General features: G+C 45.4%; 1 protein-coding gene across 3 annotated transcripts in view; it reads right to left on the reverse strand.

Annotated features, from left to right (window-relative positions):
• RAP1A (RAP1A, member of RAS oncogene family) overlaps window positions 1–4556 on the reverse strand; it is a 77851-nt gene extending 73295 nt beyond the window's left edge. For 2 of the 3 annotated variants that reach the window (XM_004769775.3, XM_004769774.3), the window contains exon 1: window positions 3472–3834. The gene's annotated coding sequence lies outside the window, so the exon portion shown is untranslated. Of the gene's footprint in view, window positions 1–3471; window positions 3835–4394 lie in introns of those variants that run through there. The other variant, XM_045081902.1, reaches the window with a different exon arrangement.
• Window positions 4557–9922: the final 5366 nt, after the last annotated feature.

Genomic DNA, 9922 nt, shown 5'->3' on the forward strand with positions numbered 1-9922 from the left:
CTATTAAAAAAAACTCATAATCCGAATGGGGCAACATTATCTTTGTACATGAAAGACTGAAAAGCATAAGAAAACTACCACTTGTAATTCCCAAATTTCATGCACAGAAAAAGGGGGTGGGGGTAAAGGATGCTTCATCTCAGCAACATAAGAAAGCTTAAATATATTTATGTTTAACACTAATCACTTCCATAGGATGTGAATTTGGCATTAAGTCATGCAGCAATATATGACATCAGAACGGACAGAAAATACTTGGAAATATGCCATAACTCTTTTTAAAATTAATGAGTTTTAATCTGAAAAGGAACATCAGGAGGAAGTACAATGATGTTCACAAATTTAAACTCACCACAACATTAATATATAAACGCTTTATACAAATTTTTAAACTGAATTTCTAAAATAAGAGAATTTTACAACTGGGAACTTAGAGGTTATTTGAGGTTCAGTGAACATCTGCTGGATCCCTAGCATGTGTCAGACACAGTGCTAGGTGCTTGCAGGTAACTCAATTATTCAACTCACTCACTTTAGAGATGGTGGAGTTCCCTGCTCCTGCCAAATCAAGCCATCTAAATTTCAGAACCAGAAATGCTGAGCAATGCCCTCACAGTAGTGAAATTTCTATCAAAACAGATCTATATCATTCTCCCTTATAAACTTAATAAAATGTCAAAGATGCAATGCTAACCTTATTTAACAAGAGTCCCCGTGTTTTGAATAATTATAAAGAATTACAACAAAATTCAACTAAGTACTTAGTTGCATAATTTATTCCAAAGAACAAAACATGGGTCTGTTAGTTGTAAGATTCTAAAGACATACAAAACAGAAATAAAATAAATTACAAATATGATTTTAAAATTCTTTTGTAAAAAACAGAAAAGTAATTATCAATATGAAAAATTAGATGCTTGATTGGAATGTCTATTTTATACAAAAGATCATCAGTCATATAATAACAAAGTTCATGGATGGTAGTAAACTTGGGCAAGGTTGTAAAGTTATTTGACTATTAGATTCTGAATTAGGACAGAATGTAAAAGTTCCTGAGGACAAAAAGCCTGTCTAATTCATCTCTGTATCCCCAACAATTAGCACTCTATTTTTAAATGTTGGAGAGGTGAACTAACATATGAACTCTAAATTCAAGCAACTGGAAAATTCAACCTAACAATCTAGAAGGTTTTTCTTTTATAACTCAAATAATTTCTTCAAGTATTAAATAATACTCAAGTCACACTGCCTTAAGCTAGATCAAAAACTGTGGCTATCACTTTAACTAGTAAAACATACCTCATTGAAGGAATTCACAGATACATCAAGAAGACAAGTAAATTCATACACTTTGATTCAGCAGTCCTTCCTCTGGAAATCAATCCCAAGAAAATATGCCAAAACATTATGTTGCATACACAAAAGTATTCATTTCATTGTAATTTTAGTAGGGGATACAGAAGCTACCTAAAAGCCCAGCAACAGGTAGACTATTTTGCAACATCCGAAAATGGCTTACTTAACATAAAGATTAGCCTCCTAATTGGTCTTCCTGCTTACACTCTTGCCCACCCCAACTCCCCACCAAGTTGATTTCTATAGAGCAGCCAGAAGGATTCTCACAAACTCTTCTACTTAAAATCTTCCAATAGTTGATTGGTAATTTCATTCAAAGTAAAATTCAAAGTTCTTACCATGACCTACGAGGCTCGGTGACTTCTCTAACCTAAAGCTCTCTCACTTCTTCTTGCTTACTATCTTCTCAAAAGGCAAAGTACTCGGAGGGGATCTTTGCACTTGCAGTCCCCTCTGCCTTTAATCTTTCCCAAAAGAGCACACCTAACTCACCTTCTGCAGAGACATACGCCTAACTCACTTCCTTCAGGTCCCTGCTCCAGTCACATGTCTTCGCAGCCACTGCTTTTCTCTTTCCCCTCACCCTACTTTATCATCTAACATATTCTGCATTTATTTGGTTATGGCTCACCTCTCCTGATGAGAATATAAGCTCTCTGACAAGAACTTGATTTTATTCACACAATAGGCATTCAAAAAGCATTTGTTGAATTAGTATTAAATGCTGATACAATAATTATTAACTACATGAAAAATCATGCATATAAACAAGCTCAGAAGAGAACAGGAAAAATGAATAGTTTGATTTGTGAATGTTTTCAAGCTGATCATATTACTAAGGAGTTTGTACAATAAAAATTCTAAGTCTGTTGTGATTATGATTTTGGGCTGCCAAAAGTAACTACAACAATTTTATTTCCTTGGAAGCCATTAGTATATTAGCTTAAAACTGGCTGGTAGTAGTTATTAGTGACAAGTTTTCCTCATTAAATTGTAGTAACAATTATTTTTAAATCTTGTTCCTAAAGACCCAAAGTTTAGTCTGTTAAGTATTGACACTGTTATTCTTGAGGTCACACAGAAAGTGAACAAAGGCTTTTAAACAGTTTTAATATGGAACTGAATAATACTCAGGGATTCCAGTTTCCTTTTGAAACAGGTATCTATGCTTGGCTTCAGAGCGATCCTGAAACTGAATGCAAAATTTCGTGCATAAAAGTCTATTACTTTTTTTTTTCCTGAGGAGAGAGACTACATATTTCATCATAATCTCAAAGGTGTCAGTGGCCTAGAAAAGGTTAAGAATTACTATTTTATATTGGAAGTAAAGTAGAATATTCTAATATAAGCCACCTCTCAAAAGGACAGAAGATAAATAGTATCTAGCCACATCTTCGTAATCACTCAATTCATCCACAAAATATCAACTGCCTACCTTGTGCCAGGCAGGTGTGATCCTCAATACCTTACATCTCATCATATTTTGCAGTACATAATTGAAAATACCAAGGAAACAAGGTTCAGTGAAACACCAGACTAAAATGTAATTTCAACCAAGGCAAATATAATTTCGAAACAGAAAGTGTTACAAGAAATCATAGTAAAGACAGAAAGGGGCTCCAGGCCTCATTTAGTGTTTATTATGTCAAAATACTGCAGATCTCAATTACATCAAAAGGAAAGAAAAACTACACATACGCATGCCCGCCTCCACACACTGACAGGAAACCAGAAGAAAGTTTCCAAATCCTGTTTCCAGCAGCATCCCTTCTGAGACTGGGCCTGCAGAATGCTTTTGAAGGTAGGCACCCCACGTTAAAACTATGAGCTGCTACTTTACTCTTACTGTGATAAAAACAGAAAGAATCATCATCCCACACCCAGGAAGCAGAAAACTGTGGCCACCTGTAAGGCTGTGGCCCATTAACCTCCTGCCCTGATATCCCTTTTTTCTCCTCCCTTCAAAGCAGTGACAAAACCATCTTCCCTCCCAAAAAAGGAATACATAACTCAGCGTTAGTTCTTTTTTCCAAGAGGTTAAAAGGTCGTCCAAACTCCTGGCACTTAGCCCTGTGAGAAGATCCCATTTTTTCGGGCACAAGTGTCTTCCCTCACCTTCTCCCGGTAGCAGTAGATTACACAATTCCGCCGAAGACACGGTCCTTAACTTCCTGAGGGGACAAGCGACACTCCTACCAGCCCCGGTCTGAAGGAAGCCAAGAATCACACGGTGACCCCTTCCCTAACAAAATTCAGGGAAGCAGCAGAGACCCAAGAAGAGCAACGCTGAAAAGGCGAACACATGGCAAGCTACGGAAGACGTGAGGGAAAGAGGGCGGGAAAGGGGCTGGGAGGTGGAGTGGTATGTAGAGATGTCAGCCCTCTGCACCGGGGGAATAAAGGAAGGAGAGGGAGACCCTGACCCTGACAGAAGTGAACGCAGAGAGAGCAACCCTCCCGTCTACCCGCACCTTCTCTAGCGCAGGAGGGCAGAAAATTCACCCAACCCTCCAACCCCCTCTTCGCGTGACCCCCAAGGGGAGAGCTGGGTTTGCGGGAAGGTCTGACCCTAGTCTGGGGACATGCAAGAAGGGGGAAAAGGCAGCGATGTCCAGTCCTCTGCATCTCTCGGGCAGTGAGTGGCGAGGGCACTGTGTCCGAGGAGACGGCGAGGGAAACGGGCTTGTGCCATGACACCTCAGGGAGTTGGAGGGTGGGGGGACACAATGTCCTCTTTCTCTCCCACACCCGGCCCGGGCCCCTCCCGTCCGTCTCCCGCAGGCCCAGCCACAGTCGACCGGCTCGGTCCGCGGGCGTGGTTGGCTCTGGCCCTGGCGGCGGCGACAGGGCCTCCCGGAGCCCCGGCCCCTCCCGCCGGCCAGGCCCCCGGGCCGCCGCCCCGGACACCGAGGGAACGCGGAGGAGGAAGGGGGAGCCAGGGGACTGACCGGCGACATGAGCCGCCTCAACCCTGGCTCGGCCGATCCGCGCCCCCAGCTCCCTCTGGGGCCGACTCGGGCTCCCCGCCCCTCACTCACCCCCCCGGTCCGGCGCCTCCTCCACCTCCTCCTCCACCTCCTCCCGCCTCTCGGCCGTGGCTCCTGCTCCGGCTCTGCGCGGCGACGGCGGCGGCGGCAGCGGCTGCGGCGGCCTCGAGAGCGGCGGCGGCGGCGGCGGCGGCGGCGCCTCCAGAACGCGCACGCACGCAGCACGCAGGCTCCGCCTCCAGCTCCGCCCCGCCCCTTCGAGTCCGCGCTGGCGAGCCTTCGGCCCCGCCTTCCCTGCGGCTTTCCGGAGTCCGCTTAAAGGAGCCGCGCAAAAGAGGGTGGTGAGAGCTGAGAACGTTGTAGGAGGAGCGGGGTTTGGGGGCCTTGCGGAGGGCTGGGTGGGAGGCTGCCTAAGGCGAGAAACGAAATGAGGAAGGTTCCGAAAATTCTGGAGGAATAAAGTTTTGGAGGGAATGAAATCATTCAACAAGTGCTAATTGAGCACCTAGTAAGTGCCAGACGCAGTTCTAGGTTCAGGGGATAACCCCATAGGCAAGCAGAGGTCCTCCTGACGCTTGTATTCTGGTGGGGTGGGAGAGAAGAGACAGAGAACAAACAAGTAAACAAGAATTTCAGGTAGTGATAAGTTGTGTGAAGAAAATTAAAGCCAGGAATGGGGTGACTTTATAGCTGGTCAGATACTGCCCCGCAGAGGAGACCTTTCAGCACCTATCAAATACATACGATAGGAAGGAATGAGCCTAGCAAATACCTAGGGTGTGTGTGTTGGTGACGGGACAGATAGTAGGGGGGTGATTGGTGGGGACAGCCTTTCCAAGCTGAAAGATAATCACCCATAAACTGAGTGGTGAGAATAATACATGTGCTAAATTGCAGGAACAGCAAAAGGCCAGTATGGCTGAATGGAACCAGCTAGCCAGAGAGCGGCGGTAGTGAAGCTGAGAGGTGTGGAAGGACTAAATCCTGTGGAGCCTCGTGGCCTGTCCTAAGAGCCACTGAAAGCCGTGGGAGGGTGAGCACAGGAATGACCACATCTGATTCACATTTTTAGAAGTTATTCTTGCTAATATGTGTAAAGTACACAATAGGGAAGCACAAATATCCACAAGAAGACCACAAAGGATGTTGTTGATGGTAATTTGGAATAGGATGGCACTAAAGGAGTGAGGCGGCCATTCAGATACATTTTGAATTGGAATGGATTTGGCAGAAAGCGTGGGAAGGAACAAACATCATGTGTGATTCTTAGATTCAGGTCCTGAAGGATGGGTTAATGGTGGTGCTGTTATAAAAGATGGGGAAGACTCAAACAGAAATTTGGGGATGGGGAAATCAGGAGTTCTGTTTTGCACATGTTATACATCTACATGGAATGTTGAGTACAACGTTTTATATCCAACGATAGTTGGGTATAAATTTGGGATTCATCCGCCCATAGATGCTTTTTAAGCCTGAAGTCTACATAAAAGCTCTTAAGGACGGAGAGTAGCTGGAGGAGAGGACTAAGAGGAATCCAACACTGGGAGATTAAGTAGAAAAGGAGGAGGAGGAGCTACCAGTCAGATCAAAGGACTACTAGGAAAGGGTGAGTGACTGAAGATAAGAGAATTGTTTCTGGATGGTAGGAGTCATCACTCTTTTCAAATACTGCCGAAACTACTAAGCTGAGGACAGTTTGAACACTGGATTTGGCCAAATGAAGGTGACCGATGTCCTTGATGAAAGCAGTTTCAATGGTGTCGTCGGGGAGAAAGTCTGATTAGGGTGTGTTAACAAGAGCATGGGAAGTGAGGAAGAGAGAGTGTTTATAGCAAGTCTAAACATCTCTTGAGATTTGCTGTAAAGAGCAACTGAGAAAAGGGTAGTAGACCCAGGAGTATTTGGGATCGAGAGAGAGTATTTTATTTCTTTTATTTTTTGAAGACTTTATTTATCTATTTGAGAGAGAGAGACAATGAGAAAGAGAGCATGAGAGGGAAGAGGTCAGAGGGAGAAGAAGATTCCCCGCCAACCAGGGAGCCCGATGCGGGACTCGATTCCGGAACCCCAGGATCATGACCTGAGCTGAAGGCAGAGGCTTAACCAACTGAGCCACCCACGCACCCCAAGGGAGAGTATTTTAAAATGGGAGATGTTCCTTTGTTGGTATGTTGGACCAATTTAGAGTGGTAAATGTGTTGAAACAGAAGGCAAGAGGAAACGAGTGGAGAAAGATTGTCCTCAAGAAGATGAGAAACAGTGATAGCTAGCATATAAGTGAAGGGGGTGACCTTGGATAGGAGCCCAGGACAGTATGTTCACACACTATTTGGGAGCAGAAGGCAAAGTCTGAGGGTGCAAAAGGAGGTAGGTCAGGTGGTGCATTTGGTGACGGCATGCTCAGGCCACTGTGGAGCAGAAGGGGACAGACAGGTGGGAGCTAAAATCCATCCCCTGTTCTCCCCACCCAGCTGTGAGCTACATCCACCTGGAGGAAGGGGGGGGACCTTTTGTAATTACTCCCTGGAGGAGTGGTGCCTTTTAGCCATCCTCCCAACCCTCCTACACATACACACACTGCACATTTTCCCAGGTTCTACAGAGTACTGTATGTGCTGACTACCTCACTGGGTCTGAGGAGACAGAGCTGGGCTGTGTGCTTTCCTGTACTCTATGCATGAAGAACTGTGAATGGGGAGGGGCTCTTGGCTATTTAAGGAGCTAGAAGCAGTTGAGCAAGAATTCCCCTGAAAAGTGGAAGAGTTACTAGAGAAGTACAGTATGGACAGCACTGAGGGCCTTCTTCAGCTGGTGGTCCTATGTTAAAAGTGAGACCATTCAGTAAGGTTGTGTGCTATTCTCCAGCCACATGCTGTTTCTTGGGGGACTGTAGGAGGGTTGGACTTGACCAGGGCTAGGTTTGCTGATGAAAGTCAATGAGGGGGTAAGGGAGTCTACACCAGGGAGTGGTTATAGTGGCAGACCTTGGAATCTCAACTGGGAGGGGAGAGAGGCAAGTAAAAAAGCAATGGGGGGTCAATGGTTTGGTGTTGCCTGTGAGAAAGAATAGTTCAGGAGGAAGAAGTCAAATAAGTGGGGAAAGGGGACTTTCCAAGGATCAAGCATGGGGAAGGGTGAGTGAGGTGGTTGGGAAAGAGGAAGCCAAGGCATCTATGAGAAAAATGGGTTCCGGGAGGAGCCGTGGAACCGAGGAACCAGCGGGGCCTTCGGGCTCTTGCCCTTGTCACAGCATTCTTGAGCCGTTGGTCTGGGGGAGGTTGAAGGAGCTGCATGAGCTGGAGAGAAACTAAACGCAGCAGGGGATAAGCCAACTGGACCCTGCTAGGGCCTCTCTACAAGCCTTAGGAGAGCCCACTGAGGCTTTTACTTTACCTTTCTTTTTTTCCTCCCACCAAGAACACCCATGCATTTGTGTCCACCCTTTATTCTACCTGGTGTTTGACAGAAACTAAATGACATCTTTGCTCCTAAATCCTTCTCCTGATTTCCCCTTTTCTCATCATGACACCACCTTTCTCAGTTACTCAGCCACCAAGCCTCAGCCGCCTGCAATCTTCCCCATCCCTGTGCCCCGTCAGTCCCCAAAGTGTAACAGTCTGCACCATCCTATGGAACATTCTGCCATGTTCTTTATGTAGTCTGGTGCACTAGCTCCATGGCTATGGAGCCCTTGAAATGGGGCTAACATAACTGAGGAAATGGATCTTCAATCTTTTTTTTTTTTTTTTTTTATTTATTTATTTGACAGAGAGAGATCACAAGTAGGCAGAGAGGCAGGCAGAGGGGGGGGGAGGCAGACTCTCTGCTGAGCAGAGAGCCCGATATGGGGTTCAATCCCAGGACCCAGGGATCATGGCCTGAGCTGAAGGCAGACGCTTTAACCCACTGAGCCACCCAGGTACCCCTGGATCTTCAATCTTATTTAACTTGAACAAATTTAAATTAGACTGAAATAGGCACATATGACTGGGGGCTCCTGTATCGGACAGATGGGTAAAGGTCCTTCCTATACAACGTCTCTTCCACCTCCCGCTCCTCTCTCCCTCTGCTGCCATGACTGATTACCCCCCCAGTCCAGACTTCTCCTGTAGTCTCCTCTTTGGCCTCCTGCTTAGTTCCTTCCCCCTACATCCATCCTGTGTTCTTGCCAGAACCACCTTTCTAAAGCAGTGGCCAAATCAGGACTCCACCCTATTTTTAAAATTATCCCCGTTTCTCCATCAGTTTCAAACTGGCATTTGCCCAGGAATGTGGCTCCATCCCACTTTTCCGGTCTCACCTTGCTGGACACCCTTATTTAGAAAGAGCTGGTTCTCAAGCAAACTTGAACTACTGGCTGTAGTTCCTACAGACTTCTCACAAAGGAGCCAACCCTTTGGCCTATATTGTCTCTACCTGGAGTAATGCCTTCCCCACACCCCCTCTTGCAGACCCCAACTCTGTTGAAATCCTGGAACCTTTTCTGATTTTCCTTCTCCTCTGAAATCCCATAGTTTGTTTTTTCACCTCACCTGTGACACTGACATGCTGCCTTGCCCTATGTTTTGTGCAGCCATTTTATACCCATTACTAAATATCCCTTCTTGTAGATTACTGTATGTTAATTACATTAGTGCTCCGGTCAGCCTTGCAGCTCATACATATGAGATACTCCTCAACCAGCCAGTGGATTGAGTTGTACACTTTCATGGAATCTGAAGAGCATTTATGCCTCTATCTCTGAGTGCCATCAGCAACTCTCAAAGAGAATGTCCTTGTATCCTGGGAGAAACAAAAAAGGGCAAGAAGCAGAAGAAACTGAAAAACAATTATTTCGTGGCACTCCTGTTACAATTGAGAATTTCTTAAGTCGGAACACCAGGTTTGGGGCAGCGCTCTTAGAAATTTACAAGCAATGAATGAAAGAAGAAGAATCAACAGGGAAAAAGTGAAGTGGGGAACAGCTTTTGAAACAGATCATAATCATGACACAACTGATAGGCAGTTCTTGGAGGATGCTAGAAATAGCATGGAGGTAGAGGAGTCTTTGCTCCGGGAGATGGATGTCCCTGGAGCTGCATGTGACAACGATCTCACCTACAATCCCGCTGACCCGGAGAGTGACTGGATTGGTGAATGGATCTTCCTGTTTCCAGAGTTGGACTGCCACAGTGTCTTTGGCGATGCTGTGCTGAGAGGGTGCTGATTTGCCTTTCTTTTTTTCTAAGAAAAAATCATTTTCAGGGGAATTTTTTTTGAGATTTTATTTTATTTATTTGACACAGAGAGATATAGCGAGAGAGGGAACACAAGCAGGAGCAGCAGAAGGAGAGGGAGAAGCAGGCTTCCGGCAGAGCAGGGAGCCGGATGTTGGGCTCGATCCCAGGACCCTGGGATCTTGACCTGAGCCAAAGGCAGACCCTTAATGGCTTAGCCACCCAGACACCCTAGGAGCAAATTCTTTTAATAGTTTTCATCATTGGGCTTAATGAACTTACTTTAAAATTCAAACAACAATATATCCATGACATTTCCTACCATGAAATTCAAACTTTTGAAGAAACAGACGAGCTATATAC

Source organism: Mustela putorius, unplaced genomic scaffold (assembly GCF_011764305.1).
Source record: "Mustela putorius furo isolate JIRA1106 unplaced genomic scaffold, ASM1176430v1.1 tig00000585_pilon_pilon_pilon, whole genome shotgun sequence".
In the NCBI taxonomy this organism is placed as follows: Eukaryota; Metazoa; Chordata; class Mammalia; order Carnivora; family Mustelidae; genus Mustela; species Mustela putorius.